The sequence below is a fragment of the Dendrobates tinctorius genome, unplaced genomic scaffold, assembly GCF_039654945.1.
Source record: "Dendrobates tinctorius isolate UK_male_01 unplaced genomic scaffold, ASM3965494v1 ptg000256l, whole genome shotgun sequence".
Classification (NCBI taxonomy): Eukaryota; Metazoa; Chordata; class Amphibia; order Anura; family Dendrobatidae; genus Dendrobates; species Dendrobates tinctorius.
In genome coordinates, this window is record NW_027361923.1 from 4,885,209 (window position 1) to 4,903,450 (window position 18,242).

Consider the following 18,242-nt stretch of genomic DNA (forward strand, 5'->3'; position numbering starts at 1 on the left):
GAACACTGTCCCTAATGTGAAACATGGAGGAGGCTCTGTTATGTTCTGGGGCTGCTTTGCTGCATCTGGCACAGGGTGTCTAGAATCTGTGCAGGGTACAATGAAATCTCAAGACTATCAAGGGATTCTAGAGAGAAAAGTGCTGCCCAGTGTCAGAAAGCTTGGTCTCAGTCGCAGGTCATGGGGCTTGCAACAGGTTAACGACCCAAAACACACAGCTAAAAACACCCAAGAATGGCTAAGAGGAAAACATTGGACTATTCTGAAGTGGCCTTCTATGAGCCCTGACCTAAATCCTATTGAAAGAGCTGAAACATGCCATCTGAAAAAGGCAACCTTCAAACATGAAACAACTGGAGCAGTTTGCTCTTGAGGAGTGTTCCAAAATACATGTCGAGATGTGCAGAAGTCTCATTGACAGTTACAGGAATCGTTTGATTGCAGTCTGTCCAGGCCTATTTCATGAGTTTTATTTTTTTTTCAATTCTGTGGAAGCATGGCTGAAAAGCAATGTCTGACTTTCATTTGTTCATCTTAATTTTTTTTTCTTTATTTAATATTACTTTTGTCAGAATCAAGTTATTTCTGTCACCATTGTGGGTTTTTCTGTCATTAAACGAGGGGTACCAAAAATTTTGACCACATGTGTGTGTGTCACTGACATCTATATATTTATTATTATTATTATTATTATTATTATTATTATTATTATTAGACATTTATATAGCGCCATTTATTCCATGGCGCTTTACAAGTGAAAAGGGGAAATATAGGCAAGTACAATAAACATGTGCAAGACAAGGGACACACAAGTACAGAAGGAGAGAGGACCCTGCCCACGAGGGCTCACAGTCTACAGGGATGGGTGAGGATACAGTAGGAGAGGGTAGAGCTGATTGTGCAGTGGTTCAGTAGACTGAGGATCATTGCAGGCTGTAGGCTTGTCGGAACAGGTGGGTCTTCAGGTTCTTCTTGAAGGTTTCTGTTGTTGTGAGAGTCTGACGTGTTGCGGCAGAGAGTTCCAGAGTATGGGGGAGGCACGGGAGAAGTCTTGTATGCGGTTGTGGGAAGAAGAGATGAGGGGGGAGTAGAGAAGGAGATCTTGAGAGGATCGAAGGTTGCATGTGGGTGGGTACCAGGAGACCATGTCACAGATGTATGGAGGAGACAGGTTGTGGATGGCTTTGTATGTCATGGTTAGGATTTTGAACTGGAGCCTCTGGGCAATAGGAAGCCAGTGAAGGGCCTGGCATAGGGGGGAGGCTGGGGAATAGCAGGGAGACAGGTGGATTAGTCGGGAAGCAGAGTGTAGGATGGTCTGGAGTGGTGCCAGATTGCTGGAGGGGAGGCCAGAGAGTAGGAGGTTGCAGTAGTCTAGGTGGGAGATGATAAGGGCGTGCACTAGTATTTTTGTGGTTTCATGGTTGAGGAATGCGCGGATCCGTGAAATAATTTTGAGTTTGAGGCGGCAGGAGGAGGCAAGGGCTTGGATATGTGGTTTGAAAGAGAGTACAGAGGCATGATCACCCCAAGGCACCAAGCGTGCGGGACTGGAGAAAGCGAACAGCCATTGACATTCATGGATAGGTCTGGTGGAGGGGTAGAGTGAGATGGGGGAAAGATGATGAATTCTGTTTTGTCCATGTTCAGTTTGAGAAAGCGAGCAGAAAAGAAGGCTGAGATAGCAGACAGACATTATGGAATTTTGGTCAGTAAGGAGGTGAGGTCAGGTCCAGATAGGTAGATCTGCGTGTCATCGGCATAGAGGTGATACTGCAAGCCGTGGGATTCCATGAGCTGTCCCAGACCGAAGGTGTAGATGAGAAGAGTAGGGGTCCTAAGACTGAGCCTTGAGGAACACCGACAGACAGGAGGTTAGGTGAGGAGGTGGTGTGTGAGAGGGAGACACTAAATGTTCGGCCTGTTAGGTATGATGAGATCCAGGATAAGGCCTAGTCTGTGATGCCAAGAGATGAGAGAATCTGTAGCAGGAGGGAATGGTCCATGGTCTCGAATGCAGAAGACAAGTCCAGAAGAAGGAGGACAGAGTAGTGTCACTTGCTCTTGGCGGTTAGTAGATCGTTAGTGACTTTAGTTAGGGAAGTTTCAGTTGAGTGATGCTGTAGGAAGCCAGATTGTAACCGGTCAAAGAGAGAACAGGAGGAGAGGTGGGAGGACAGTTCAAGATATACATGCTGTTCCAGCAGTTTTGAGGCGTAAGGGAGAAGAGATATCAGGCGATAGTTAGACAGAGGATGGGTCGATGGAGGGCTTTTTGAGGATGGGTGTGATTGAGGCATGTTTGAAGGATGGGGGAAAGACACCATTTGTTAGTGAAAGGTTGAAGAGATGGGGTAGGGTTGGGATGAAGACTGTGGCAAAGTTAGGGATGAGGTGAGACCGGAGTGGGACAAGCGTGCAAGTGGTGAGGTGTTATATACTGTAGCTATGTATTCTATGTGTATATATCTATTCTATTCTAATATGTCAGTGTGATTTTACTGTACACAGTAGAGGAATTGCCGGATTTTCTTCTATCTCTGTATGTAATATATACATATATACATGTGTGTGCCATTGAGATATATATATATATATATATATATGTACATAGTGGCTCAGTGGATAGCACTTCAGCCTTGCAGGGGTCCTGGGTTCAAATCCTACCAAGGACAACATCTGGAAGGAGTTTGTATGTTCTCTCTGTGCTTGCATGGGTTTCCTCGGGGTTCTCTGGTTTCCTCCCATATTCTAAAGACATACTGATAGGAATTCTAGATTGTGAGCCCAATCGGAGACAGTGCCGGTAATGTATGTAAAGTTCTGTATAAATGAGTAAAATAAATAAATAATATATATACTGAATATATATACAGCTCTGGCAAAAATTAAGAGACCACCACATCAAAACCCTGTCATGGGCAGCCCATTCTCCAGACCTGAACCCCACTGAAAACCTCTGGAATGTAATCAAGAGGATGATGGATAGTCACAATCCATCAAACAAAGAAGAACTGCTTATATTTTTGCTTCACAAGCAGTGTGAAAGACTGGTGGAAAGCATGCCAAGACGCATGACAGCTTTGATTAAAAAACATGGTTATTCCACAAAATATTCATTTCTGAACTCTTCCTGAGTTAAAATATTAGTATTGTTGTTCATAAATAATTATGAACTTGTTTTCTTTGCATTATTTGAGGTCTGAAAGCACTGGGTTTTTTTATTTTGACAATTTCTCCTTTTCAGAAAAAAAAAACAAAATTTATTGCTTGGAAATTCAGAGACATGTTGTCAGAAGTTTGTAGACTAAAAGAATAATTTACGTTTTACTCAAAAATCTATATATATAAAAATGAGTGTATGTATGTATGTGTGTATATCAAGCCAGCCCACTCCACATTGCCCCACCCACTCCACATGGCCAAACTTAGCCACACTTACTCCACACGCAAAGCCTCGTAATATCTAATATATATATATATATATATATATATATGGCATAAAAGACCTTGCCCTGTCCTGGATTTCCTCATACCTTTCTGACCGCACATTCAGCGTAACTCTTGACTCTGCCCTGTCCTTCAAACCACACGTCCAAACTCTTGCCACCTCCTGTCTAGAGTTGAGCGAAACGGGTCGAAAAAATTCAAAAGTCGCCGACTTTTGGCAAAGTCGGGTTTCATGAAACGAAACCCGACCCTAGGATGAGGTCGGCCACGAGGTCGGCGACTTACGCGCCAAAGTCGCGTTTCAAAAGTTTGTTTTGCGCTCTTTTTCAGCCAATCAGGATCCACGGACACTGTGGGCAACGTGATGACATAGGCACGGGTCACCACCATCTTTCAGAAGGACATGCAAGTGATTGGCTTGCTTTGGTGGGCGTCACAGGGGGTATAAAAGGGCGTGCACGCCGACCACCATCTTACTTCTGCCGATCTTAGCATAGGGAGAGGTTGCTGCTGATTCTGTAGGGAGAGCGTTAGGCAGGGAAGAAGACAAAAAAACTGCTTCTGCTGCTAGCGATTTGGCCTGCACAACACACCAGTCACTGTGTGTGCAGTGCAAGGGGAGGCTATATAGTGGTGTATCAGTGGTGTTGGTTGTTGGGCTGCCTTCTAAGGCTTCCTGACAGGCTGGCATTGCTGTTTACCCACTGCTCCGCAAACTGCTTTTTTAAAAGCAATCCAATCTCCCTTATTCTCTAGTCACTTTGGTCACAGCTGCGCCATCGAGCCTGTCACATAGCGCTCAGATATTCATTGGGCCTCAAACTGCTTAAGCAATCCCAATTTTTTTTTTTTGTCCTGCTGAGAAGAAAAAAAAACTGCTTCTGCTGCTGATAGCAATTTGGCCTGCACAACACACCAGTCACTGTGTGTGCAGTGCAAGGGGAGGCTATATAGTGGTGTATCAGTGGTGTTGGTTGTTGGGCTGCCTTTTAAGGCTTCCTGACAGGCTGGCATTGCTGTTTACCCACTGCTCCGCAAACTGCTTTTTTAAAAGCAATCCAATCTCCCTTATCCTCTAGTCACTTTGGTCACAGCTGTGCCATCGAGCCTGTCACATAGCGCTCAGATATTCATTGGGCCTCACACAATCCAAAAGTGTCCAGTGTCCAAAAGTGTGTGCAGACATTCAAAATCTCACTTATCCTCTAGTCACTTAGGTCACAGCTGTGCCATCGAGCCTGTCACATAGCGCTCAGATATTCATTGGGCCTCACACAATCCAAAAGTGTCCAGTGTCCAAAAGTGTGTGCAGACATTCAAAATCTCACTTATCCTCTAGTCACTTAGGTCACAGCTGTGCCATCGAGCCTGTCACATAGCGCTCAGATATTCATTGGGCCTCACACAATCCAAAAGTGTCCAGTGTCCAAAAGTGTGTGCAGAGATTCAAAATCTCACTTATCCTCTAGTCACTTAGGTCACAGCTGTGCCATCGAGCCTGTCACATAGCGCTCAGATATTCATTGGGCCTCACACAATCCAAAAGTGTCCAGTGTCCAAAAGTGTGTGCAGAGATTCAAAATCTCACTTATCCTCTAGTCACTTAGGTCACAGCTGTGCCATCGAGCCTGTCACATAGCGCTCAGATATTCATTGGGCCTCACACAATCCAAAAGTGTCCAGTGTCCAAAAGTGTGTGCAGAGATTCAAAATCTCACTTATCCTCTAGTCACTTAGGTGACAGCTGTGCCATCGAGCCTGTCACATAGCGCTCAGATATTCATTGGGCCTCACACAATCCAAAAGTGTCCAGTGTCCAAAAGTGTGTGCAGACATTCAAAATCTCCCCTGTCCTATAGACACCTTGTACCTTGTTTTACATACTATATAGTTTGTTGGATTTTGTCTACATTTCTACCAAAAATGAGGAAGGCTGGTGGAAGAGGCCGTGGAATTGGGCGGGGGTTGGCAGCTGGTAATGATGGTGTTGGTGGTGGATCTGATGGTAGTGGCAAGAGCAAAATAGGACCGAATGCAGGAGGTGTTGAGCCTGCGTCATCGTCTGGCTACATAAGGCCTCGAACGCTTAGTTTTCTAGGAGTTGGCAAACCGCTTTTAAAGCCAGAGCATCAGGAAAAAGTTTTGTCTTACATTGCTGACTCAGCCTCCAGCTCTATCGCCTCCTCTTCTTCAGTTGTAAAAAATAAAAGCACTGAGTCGTCATTGGAGGCTCATGTTCATGAACCACACCTTTCCTTGTGTCCTTCACCCCAACCAAGATTGAAGGATGACGCAGGCCATACTACTGATTACTCCATGGAGCTGTTTTCACATACCATGCCTGGATTATCAAGTGAAATGGTGAATTACCCAGGCCAAGATGAATCTGAAATGGAGTGCACTGATGCACAGCCGCTGATGGATGATTCTGCTGGTACATTCACTCAGAGCACTACATTGTCCTCGCAGTGTACAGAGCCAGATTCTGACCCTGATGAGACTCAGGTGCCCCTTCCCGCACACTATACCACCATACACGGTGACACAGAGGAAGGTGCACATGACATAGAAGAGGAGGTGATGGATGACCCAGTTGTTGACCCAGATTGGCATCCATTGGGGGAAGAGGGTGCTGCTTCCAATAGCTCAGATGAGGAGCATCCACAGCAGACATCGACATCGCAACAGCTGTTATCTGGCAGGCCCGTAGCACTCCAAAGACAGGTTCCAAACATCAAAAGAGTTGCTGGACAGCTTGTCCAGAGGGTCAAAAGATCACAGCGTGCTAGGCCGCAAAATGTCTGCCAAAGTAGGAAGAGTGCAGTGTGGCACTTTTTTGAACAAAATCCTCATGATCAGGCCAAGGTTATCTGTAAGAAGTGCGCAAAGACCTTTAGCCGAGGGAAAAATCTGAAAAATTTGAATACCAGTTGCATGCTTAGCCATTTAACCAGCATGCACTTGCAAGCGTGGACACAACACCAAACCTCAAGTGCCACATGTGCAACTGATCACAACGAAGGTAGTCAGCAACGCTACATTGTTTCCCCCACTGTAAGCCCACCGGTTAGCACAGCAGCAAATGTTGAGGTGTCGTTGCAAGGCCACAGCAGTCAGGGAATCCCACTGTTATATCAACGAAAGACTGATTCTAGGCCATCAGAAAGAACACCAACTCCATCACCATCATCAACCCTCTCTCAGTCCGCCCTGTCCACCGCTACTTCTACCATATGCAGCTCTCAAGTCCAGCTCACCCTCCCAGACACTATGAGTAGGTCAAGAAAGTACTCAGTCTCTCATCCGCGTACACTGGGTTTGAACGCCCACATTGCCAAACTAATCTCGTTTGAGATGATGCCCTTTCGGTTGGTGGAAAGCACAGCTTTCCGCGAACTCATGGCCTATGCAGTACCACGCTTTGACCTACCCAGTCGCCACTTCTTCTCTCGCAAAGCCATCCCAGCCCTCCACCATCATGTGAAAAACCGCATTGTCCATGCACTCAAGCAGTCAGTGAGCGGAAAGGTGCACCTCACAACTGATGCATGGTCCAGTCGGCATGGCCAGGGCCGTTACGTGTCCATCACTGCGCACTGGGTTAATGTGGTGGATGCAGGGTCCACAGGGGACAGCGGTGGTGGGACAGTGCTGCCTAGCCCACGGTATAGGAAACGGTTGGCTGTAGGCGTTCCACCCTCCTCCTCCTCCTCCTCCTCCTCCAGAAGCGAAAGCTCGTCCACAGAGCGCAGTCGTACGAGCACTCCATCTGCAGCTGCCACTGTTGCACACGATGTGTCCCCCTATCGAGCAGCTAGTGGAAAGCGTCAGCAGGCTGTGTTGCAGATGATGTGTTTGGGCGACAGACATACCGCCGAGGTGCTGGCCGAGTACTTGAAGCGACAAACTGAGTCATGGCTGGGCAGTGTACATCTTGAGGCAGGCAATGTAGTTAGTGATAACGGTCGTAATTTTGTGGCAGCCATAGCCCTTTCAAAACTCAGCCACATACCTTGCTTGGCTCACACCTTGAACCTGGTGGTGCAGTGCTTCCTCAAAAATTATCCGGAGTTAACAGCCCTGCTCCAGAAGGTGCGAAGACTGTGCGCGCACATCCGCCGGTCGCCTGTACACTCCGTTCGTATGCAGAAGCTGCAGCGATTGCTCCACCTTCCCAACCACTGCCTCATTATCGACATTGCAACAAGGTGGAACTCCACCCTGCACATGGTGGAGCGGCTGTGCGAGCAGAGGCAGGCCATAATGCATTTGTGGGAGGATACACGGCCAGGCACTTTGAGAGCAGACATGGAGTTGACAGGCATGCAGTGGTCGAAGCTGAAAGACCTTTGTAAAGTCCTTCAGTGTTTTGAGGAATGCACACGGCTGGTAAGCGCAGACGACGCCATCCTAAGCATGAGCATCCCACTTATGCGTCTGCTCATGCAAACTTTGACGCACCTTAAGGAGCAGGCGTCTGCAGCCAATGTTGATGAGGAGGAAGAGGAGGAGGGAATCCTTGATGACATTCAGCCATTGTCTGCTCAGGGACCTCTCCTGGACGAGGTGGAGGAAGAAGAGGAGGAGGAGGATGATGATGAGGATGATTACTTAGGGGAGGAGGATGCATCTCGTGGGGCAAGTGAAAATGTTGGCGTGGCAAGGTCTGGTACAGGGTTTGTGCGTGACTGGAGGGATGTGGATTTGCCAGAAAGTGCTCCTCCACCCAGCACTCGCAGTGCATCATTGACACCGGGAACATTGACCCACATGTCAGATTATGCCTTGCGGATCCTAAAAAGGGACCCCCGCATTGCCAAAATGATGAACGATGACAACTACTGGTTGGCCAGCATCCTGGATCCACGCTATAAAGGCAAATTACAAAACATCATGCCACAGGAGAACCTTGACCTAATATTGGCTAATAAACAAGCAACTCTGGTAAATCGGTTGCTTGAGGCATTCCCAGCACACAGCAGCGGTGATGGTTCTCACACGAGCCGTACGGGCCGGGGGCAGCTTGGCAGAGGTGTTCATGGTGCACACAGCAGAAGTGGCGTTGGAGACAGGGGTTTCATGACAATGTTGTGGACTGATTTTTCAAATACCGCTCACACAACTGGTAATACTGCATCGATGGAAAGTGACAGGAGACAGCAGTTGTCAACTATGGTTACAAACTACTTTTCCTCCCATATCGATGTTCTCCCACACAGGTCATTCCCCTTTGACTATTGGGCCGCTAAACTGGACACCTGGCCTGAATTGGCCCAATATGCCTTACAGGAGCTCGCTTGCCCAGCTGCAAGTGTGCTATCGGAAAGAGTCTTCAGTGCAGCTGGATCAATCCTGACAGAAAAAAGGACCCGTCTGTCAACCCAAAATGTGGATGATCTAACCTTCATTAAAATGAACCACGCATGGGTTTCCAAGGATTTTGTCCCACCTTCCCCTGATGACACATAGGGTGACAGAAAAATGGCTTGCTTTGGTCCACCTCTTCCTGGTACTTCACCTATTTCGCCTTTTGCATCAGCTGAATGTCCAACATCAACATATGCCACTTTCTAAAACTCCCTAACTGTGCTGCCTCCCCCCCCATGGCCGGGGTCACCACCTAGCGCACGACACCGTGCGAGTGCCGTTGCCCTGGACAGGTGGGTAGGCCGACTCTTGGGCGCGGGCACTGGCACAGGGTCCCTCATAGTCCAATCAAGTGTCTCTGACGGTGGTGGTGCACACCCGCCGTCAGACACACCGCTGTACTATGAGGGGCCCAGTGCCAGTACCGACGCCCACGAGTGGGCCCCCCTTGCTTGGGCAGGGCCCCAGCATTTGCAATGTTTACCTCTCCCTGCTCCTCCGCTGTGTAATCTGGGCCGTCAAATCCATACTGTGCCTGACACCGTCTGAGCCTGCCTCCTGATGTATAGACATATATTTTGAATGTGTACGCTATCCATACATGTTATCCGGGGATACGGTACCCTTTCTAACCTTTGTGCAATCACGTGCAATCCATACTGGGCCTAACACCGTCTGAGCCTGCCTCATGCTGTATAGACATATATTTTGAATGTGTACGCTATCCATACATGTTATCCGGTGATACGGTACCCTTTCTAACCTTTGTGCAATCACGTGCAATCCATACTGGGCCTAACACCGTCTGAGCCTGCCTCATGCTGTATAGACATATATTTTGAATGTGTACGCTATCCATACATGTTATCTGGGGATACGGTACCCTTTCTAACCTTTGTGCAATCACGTGCAATCCATACTGGGCCTAACACCGTCTGAGCCTGCCTCCTGAGACATATATTTTGAATGTGTACGCTATCCATACATGTTATCTGGGGATACGGTACCCTTTCTAACCTTTGTGCAATCACGTGCAATCCATACTGGGCCTAACACCGTCTGAGCCTGCCTCATGCTGTATAGACATATATTTTGAATGTGTACGCTATCCATACATGTTATCCGGGGATACGGTACCCTTTCTAACCTTTGTGCAATCACGTGCAATCCATACTGGGCCTAACACCGTCTGAGCCTGCCTCATGCTGTATAGACATATATTTTGAATGTGTACGCTATCCATACATGTTATCCGGTGATACGGTACCCTTTCTAACCTTTGTGCAATCACGTGCAATCCATACTGGGCCTAACACCGTCTGAGCCTGCCTCATGCTGTATAGACATATATTTTGAATGTGTACGCTATCCATACATGTTATCCGGGGATACGGTACCCTTTCTAACCTTTGTGCAATCACGTGCAATCCATACTGGGCCTAACACCGTCTGAGCCTGCCTCCTGAGACATATATTTTGAATGTGTACGCTATCCATACATGTTATCTGGGGATACGGTACCCTTTCTAACCTTTGTGCAATCACGTGCAATCCATACTGGGCCTAACACCGTCTGAGCCTGCCTCCTGAGACATATATTTTGAATGTGTACGCTATCCATACATGTTATCCGGGGATACGGTACCCTTTCTAACCTTTGTGCAATCACGTGCAATCCATACTGGGCGTAACACCGTCTGAGCCTGCCTCCTGAGACATATATTTTGAATGTGTACGCTATCCATACATGTTATCTGGGGATACGGTACCCTTTCTAACCTTTGTGCAATCACGTGCAATCCATACTGGGCCTAACACCGTCTGAGCCTGCCTCATGCTGTATAGACATATATTTTGAATGTGTACGCTATCCATACATGTTATCCGGTGATACGGTACCCTTTCTAACCTTTGTGCAATCACGTGCAATCCATACTGGGCCTAACACCGTCTGAGCCTGCCTCATGCTGTATAGACATATATTTTGAATGTGTACGCTATCCATACATGTTATCCGGTGATACGGTACCCTTTCTAACCTTTGTGCAATCACGTGCAATCCATACTGGGCCTAACACCGTCTGAGCCTGCCTCCTGAGACATATATTTTGAATGTGTACGCTATCCATACATGTTATCTGGGGATACGGTACCCTTTCTCACCTTTGTGCAATCACGTGTAATCCATACTGGGCGTGAGAACGGCTGGCGAGCTGTTAAGCAAGCTACAGCACCTGTCCAGACAAGTACAGGGATTCCCTAGCGAGGAGACTTATTTGATTGTTTTCAATGTTGGGACAGCAATTTTTGGGGAGCACTATACTCTGGAGAATGATAGATGGGGCCCACCATACACTGGAACATTCCAAAGGTGGACATCAGACACTGGAGCAGCATTTACAGGGCCCATTATACACTAGAGCATTAGAAATGGGGCCCATTATGTTTGGAGCATTATTTGGGCCCATAAGACAGTGGAGCTTCATCCATGGGGACCAACATATACTGTAGCATTATGTGGAGCTCATCATATACTGTTTCAAACATTATATGGGACCAATGATTCTGTATGGAGAAATAGATGGGCCTCGTCATGAGATGTAAAAAGTGAGGTATTTTTCATTTGACTATACCGCTATTTCTCTGCCGTATTGGAGCATGATGAGTTGTGGTATGTGTTAAAGGGGCGCTCTTTCGCCCAGGGCACATGAAAACCTGGAGCCAGCCCTCCCCCCCCACAGTTTGTAGCCAAATAACCCCCATTTTTCAGTGCGTAACTTGTATTATGAAGTTAATTAAGGTTGACAAGCTTAAGAAAGAAGAATTGATGCTTTTGGCATTCAAATGGGCACTGTAGGTGTGTTTCCTGTCCTCCTCTCACTGCCGACTTTTATTCCCTATTGACTTACATTGGGTTTCGTGTTTCGGGACGACCCCGACTTTTCCCTATAATTGGACGATCTTGCTCGACCCGACTTTTGGAAAAGTCGGGTTTCACGAAACGAAACGCGACCCTAAAAAACCAAAAGTCGCTCAACTCTACTCCTGTCTCCTCCAACGCAAAAATATTTCCAGAATCCGTCCCTTCCTCAGTCCTCAATCTACTAAAACTCTTGTACATGCCCTTATCATCTCCTGCCTTGACTACTGCAACACTCTCCTCTGTGGCCTCCCTGCCAACTCTCTTGCACCACTCCAGTCTGTCCTCAATTCTGCTGCCCGTCTAATCCACCTCTATCCTCGCTACTCCCCTGTCTCTCCTCTCTGCAAATCCCTCCATTGGCTCCCAATTCCTCAACGAATCCAGTTCAAACTACTAACACTGACCTACAAAGCCATCCACAACCTTTCCCCTTCCTATATCTCTGAACTAATCTCCCAATATCTTCCCTCACATAATCTTCGATCCTCCCAAGACCTCCTACTCTCCTCCACACTTATTCGTTCCTCACACAACCGCCTCCAAGATTTCTCCCGAATATCCCCTATCCTCTGGAATGCCATGTCTCAACACGTCCGATTATCCACCACCCTCGGATCCTTCAAACGGAACCTGAAAACCCATCTTTTCAGGAAATCTTACAGCCTGCAACAACCATTCTGCCGCCTCATCACCACCAGAGCTGCTGCACCCCCGACCTTCTGTCTCTTCCCCACTATCCCGTAGAATGTAAGTCCGCAAGGACAGGGTCCCCTCCCCTCTGTGCCAGTCTGTTATTGTAAATTTGTTTACTGTTAACAATATCTATAACTTTGTATGTAACCCCCTTCTCATGTACAGCACCATGGAATTAATGGCGCTATATAAATAAATAATAATATATACAGTATATATATATATATATATATATATATATATATATATATATATAAAATATCTAATACATCTATTTCATAGGCACATCTTCTTGACCACAACAGATTACACTGACTGTGTTGCCCATAGCAACCAATGACTAAGCATCTTTCATTTCACCAGAGCTGTTTAAAAGATGATAGCTGGGCTGTGATTGGCTGCTGTGAGCAACAGTTTTCCCGCTTCACAATACCTCAGCAGACATTGACCAGGTGGGAGAAATCTAGCATCTCCAGAAACATAAGCTCCCAGCCATTGTCTGACCCCCAGAAAGGAGCAGAGAGCATAAGACAGAAATGAATCACCCCTCCTCTATTACTGATACCGGCTCTAGTTACCAGCGTAGAAAATCGCATAATCAGCGGCCGCACACAAAGTCACTCTGCAAGGTTACATAACAGCACATCTCCAGGAATTTCCTGCTTAGCGCCACCCGGCTCGGGACTGTGGGTTGGAGGATGTGTGATGGGTATATGGGCACTAGACTATGGGATGGAGGATGTGTGATGGGTATATGGGCACAGGCCTATGGGATGGTGGATATGTATGATGGGTATATGGGCACGGGACTATGGGATGGCGGATATGTATGATGGGTATATGGGCACGGGACTATGGGATGGCGGATATGTATGATGGGTATATGGGCACGGGACTATGGGATGGCGGATATGTATGATGGGTATATGGGCACGGGACTATGGGATGGAGGATATGTATGATGGGTATATGGGCACGGGACTATGAGATGGAGGATATGTATGATGGGTATATGGGCACGGGACTATGGGATGGCGGATATGTATGATGGGTATATGGGCATGGGACTATGGGATGGAGGATATGTATGATGGGTATATGGGCACGGGACTATGGGATGGAGAATATGTATGATGGGTATATGGGCATGGGACTATGGGATGGAGGATATGTATGATGGGTATATGGGCACGGGACTATGGGATGGCGGATATGTATGATGGGTATATGGGCATGGGACTATGGGATGGAGGATATGTATGATGGGTATATGGGCACGGGACTATGAGATGGAGGATATGTATGATGGGTATATGGGCACTAGACTATGGGATGGAGGATGTGTGATGGGTATATGGGCACGGGCCTATGGGATGGAGGATGTGTGATGGGTATATGGGCACGGGACTATGGGATGGTGGATATGTATGATGGGTATATGGGCACGGGACTATGGGATGGCGGATATGTATGATGGGTATATGGGCATGGGACTATGGGATGGAGGATATGTATGATGGGTATATGGGCACGGGACTATGAGATGGAGGATATGTATGATGGGTATATGGGCACGGGACTATGGGATGGCGGATATGTATGATGGGTATATGGGCATGGGACTATGGGATGGAGGATATGTATGATGGGTATATGGGCACGGGACTATGGGATGGAGAATATGTATGATGGGTATATGGGCATGGGACTATGGGATGGAGGATATGTATGATGGGTATATGGGCACGGGACTATGGGATGGCGGATATGTATGATGGGTATATGGGCATGGGACTATGGGATGGAGGATATGTATGATGGGTATATGGGCACGGGACTATGAGATGGAGGATATGTATGATGGGTATATGGGCACGGGACTATGGGATGGCGGATATGTATGATGGGTATATGGGCATGGGACTATGGGATGGAGGATATGTATGATGGGTATATGGGCACGGGACTATGGGATGGAGAATATGTATGATGGGTATATGGGCACGGGACTATGGGATGGAGGATATGTATGATGGGTATATGGGCATGGGACTATGGGATGGAGGATATGTATGATGGGTATATGGGCACGGGACTATGAGATGGAGGATATGTATGATGGGTATATGGGCATGGGACTATGGGATGGAGGATATGTATGATGGGTATATGGGCATGGGACTATGGGATGGAGGATATGTATGATGGGTATATGGGCATGGGACTATGAGATGGAGGATATGTATGATGGGTATATGGGCACGGGACTATGGGATGGCGGATATGTATGATGGGTATATGGGCATGGGACTATGGGATGGAGAATATGTATGATGGGTATATGGGCATGGGACTATGGGATGGAGGATATGTATGATGGGTATATGGGCACGGGACTATGAGATGGAGGATAATCATTATAATTTGTTATAACTAACCACAGTTAGTTACTATGCCCAGGCAACGCCGGGCTCTTCAGCTAGTATACCTATAAAGAGAAAAATCAGACAAACTGAACATTTGGAAGTGGTCTCTTAATTTTTGCCAGAGTTGTATATATATTGTATGTGCATATATCTATTCTATCTATTCTAACCTGTCAGTGTGATTTTACTGTACATGGCAGATCAATTGCAGGCTTTTCTTCTATCTATCTATGTATGTAATACATAGGGTGGGCCATCTATGTGGATCCACCTAAATAAAATGGGAATGGTTGGTGATATCAACTTCCTATTTGTGGCACATTAGTATATGGGAGGGGGGGACTTTTTAAGATGGGTGGTGACCATGGTGGCCATTTTAAAGTCAGCCATTTTGGATCCAACTTTATTTTTTCCAATGGGAAGAGGGTCATGTGATGCATCAAACTTATTGAGAATTTCACAAGAAAAACAATGGTGTGCTTGGTTTTAACGTAACTTTATTCTTTCATGAGTTATTTACAAGTTTATGACCACTTATAAAATAATAATAATAATAATAATAAATTTTATTTCTATAGCGCCGACATATTCCGCAGCACTTTACATTTCAGAGGGGATTTGTACAGACAATAAACATTACAGCATAACAATAATCACAACAATCAGAACAGACACCAAGAGGAATGAGGGCCCTGCTCGCAAGCTTACAGTCTATGAGTAAAAAGGGGAGACACGAAGGGTGGGTGGTAACAATTGCCCTGATTGTTTGGACCAGCCATAATGTTAAGTGAAGTGAAGTTAAGTAAAATGTGTTCAAAGTGTTGCCCATTGTGTTGGATTGTCAATGCAACCCTCTTCTCCCACTCTTGACACACTGATAGCAACACCGCAGAAGAAATGCTAGCACAGGCTTCCAGTATCCGTTGTTTCAGATGCTGCACATCTCGTATATTCACAGCATAGACAATTGCCTTCAGATGACCCCAAAGATAAAGGTCTAAGGGGGTCAGATTGGGAGACCTTGGTGGCCATTCAACTGGCCCACCACAACCAATCCACTTTATCACCAACCATTACCATTTTATTAAGGTGTATCCATATAGGTGTATCAATATAGATGGCCCACCCTGTATATATGTGTGTGCCACTGACATCTAAATATATATATATGTTCTATGTGTGTATATCCATTCTGTCTAGTCTATTCTAACCTGTCACTCTGTGATCTTACTGTATGCGGCACATGAACTGCCGGCTTTTCACATGACATCGGTGAGTAAAAATCAGATAAGACTCGCACGGTCTGAGTGCTGTGCAATTTTTTTTCTTTCACCCATAGGCTTGCATTGGTGAGTCTCGGCCAAGTCTCGGTGACAATCGCAGCATGCTGCAATTTTACACGCACGCCGAATATGGCTGAGAAAATAAACGCTGATGTGAGCTGCCCCACAGATTAACACTGGGCCGAGTGCTATGTGATGTTTTCTCACGTAGTACTCACCCGTATTCTATGGTAGTGTGATTCCAGCCTTCATTGGCCGCTCCAGCACTGTAATTAAATAATTAAAAAAAAAAACTGTGTGGGTTCCCCTGTATTTTCTATAACCAGACAGGCAGAACTCATAGCTTGGGGCTGCAACCCTCACCTGTCAGCTTCAGCAAGTCTGGTTATCAAGAATAGAGGGGTCCCCACACCGTATTTTTTAATTATTTAAATAAATAATTAAAAAAAACGGCATGAGATCCCCTCATTTTTGACAACCAGCCTTGCTAAAGCTGACAGCTGGGGGCTGAAATTCTCAGGCTGGTAAAGGGCCATGGATATTTCCCCCCCAGCTTAAAAATGGCAGCCCGCAGCTGCCCAGAAAAGGCACATCTATTAGATGCTCCAATTCTGGCGGGGATGATTTCACCACCAATGGAAAGCGCTACGCCGGTGTTTCCCACGCTGTCACACATCGTGGGAAACACCGGCTTTTGTGCTGTGTTTTTTCGGCGATTAAATCAGCAAATATTGCAAATTTGGTGATCATGAGCCAAACCAAACATTGAAATATTCTCTCAACTCTAGTCAGGACTGCACACAGGCACGTGGGGATCATACACACAACTGAGTGGCCATGATGAAATTCAGGCAAATTTTGGTGGGTGATTTGGAATCCAAGTCTTCATTGTTTGATGATTTTTTATTCCATTGAACATCGGCACATCACTTTGTTCTTAATGAATTGCACAATTTCTATCAGTAACGATTCTCAACTTGAATCTCTTGTTTATTGAAACCTGATGTGAGATTTAAGTTTCCCCTTATTTTTTGTGAGCGGTCTTTACATAGTTACCTACATGCCATAAGTACCATATTTTTCGGACCATAAGATGCACTTTTTTCCCAAAAAATTTTGGGGAAAAATGGGGATGTGTCTTATGGTCAAGATGCACTTACCAGGAGACACCATCCGAGGCTGATGGGCGGCGATTTGGCAGATGATCGGTGGTGTGGGGGCTCCGCCGGCATAGGTGGAAATCCCGGAGCCCCCGCACATCCATCCCGTGCTGGTGCGGCAGTTTTGCAGGTGATCGGTGATGCAGGGGCTCCACCGGCATTTTGTGAAAGGCCGGAGCCCCCTGCACTTCCATTGTTGTAATGCTGAATTGAGCTTCAGGAAAATGGCCGCCGGAGTGAGATATCAGGAGACAAGATCTCGTCTCCCGGGACGATATCTCGTCTCCCGAGATCTCACTATGCGCGGCCATTTTCAATTCAGCATTACAACAATGGAAGTGCAGGGGCTCCTGCACCGCCGATTACCTGCAAAAGTGCCGCACCAGCCCGGGAGGAAGGGGCGTGGGCTCCGGGATTTCCAACAATGCCGGCAGAGCCCCGCACCACCGATCATCTGCCAAATCTCCGCCCATCAGCCTAGGATGGATGTGTGGGGGCTTTCACAAAATGGCAGAGCCCCTACAGCACTGAACCTGCTGCACCAGCCAGGGATGAGCCAGACCACCTCCTGTGACCCCACTCCACCAGCGCTCCATATCACACCCCACCCCCAAGGTAAGCTGAATAATTCGGACAGTAAGACGGACAATCATTTGACGCATTAATTTTTTTCCCTATTTTCCTTCTGAAAATTTGGGGTGCGTCTTATGGTCCGGTGCGTCTTATAGTCAGAAAATCCGGTATATAAAAATGTACTTCATTCCTGAAACCTCGTAATAACAGCCCAAGTACTGGACATATTTATATTTCTATAAACGTGAAGGGCGTTTGAAGGTCATAGGGATGAACGTTTTTAGAGAGATTGCAAGTTAAAGAAACATTTTACTATTAATATAAATAACTGTGATAAGGAGATACATAATCTATGTCAGCAAATATT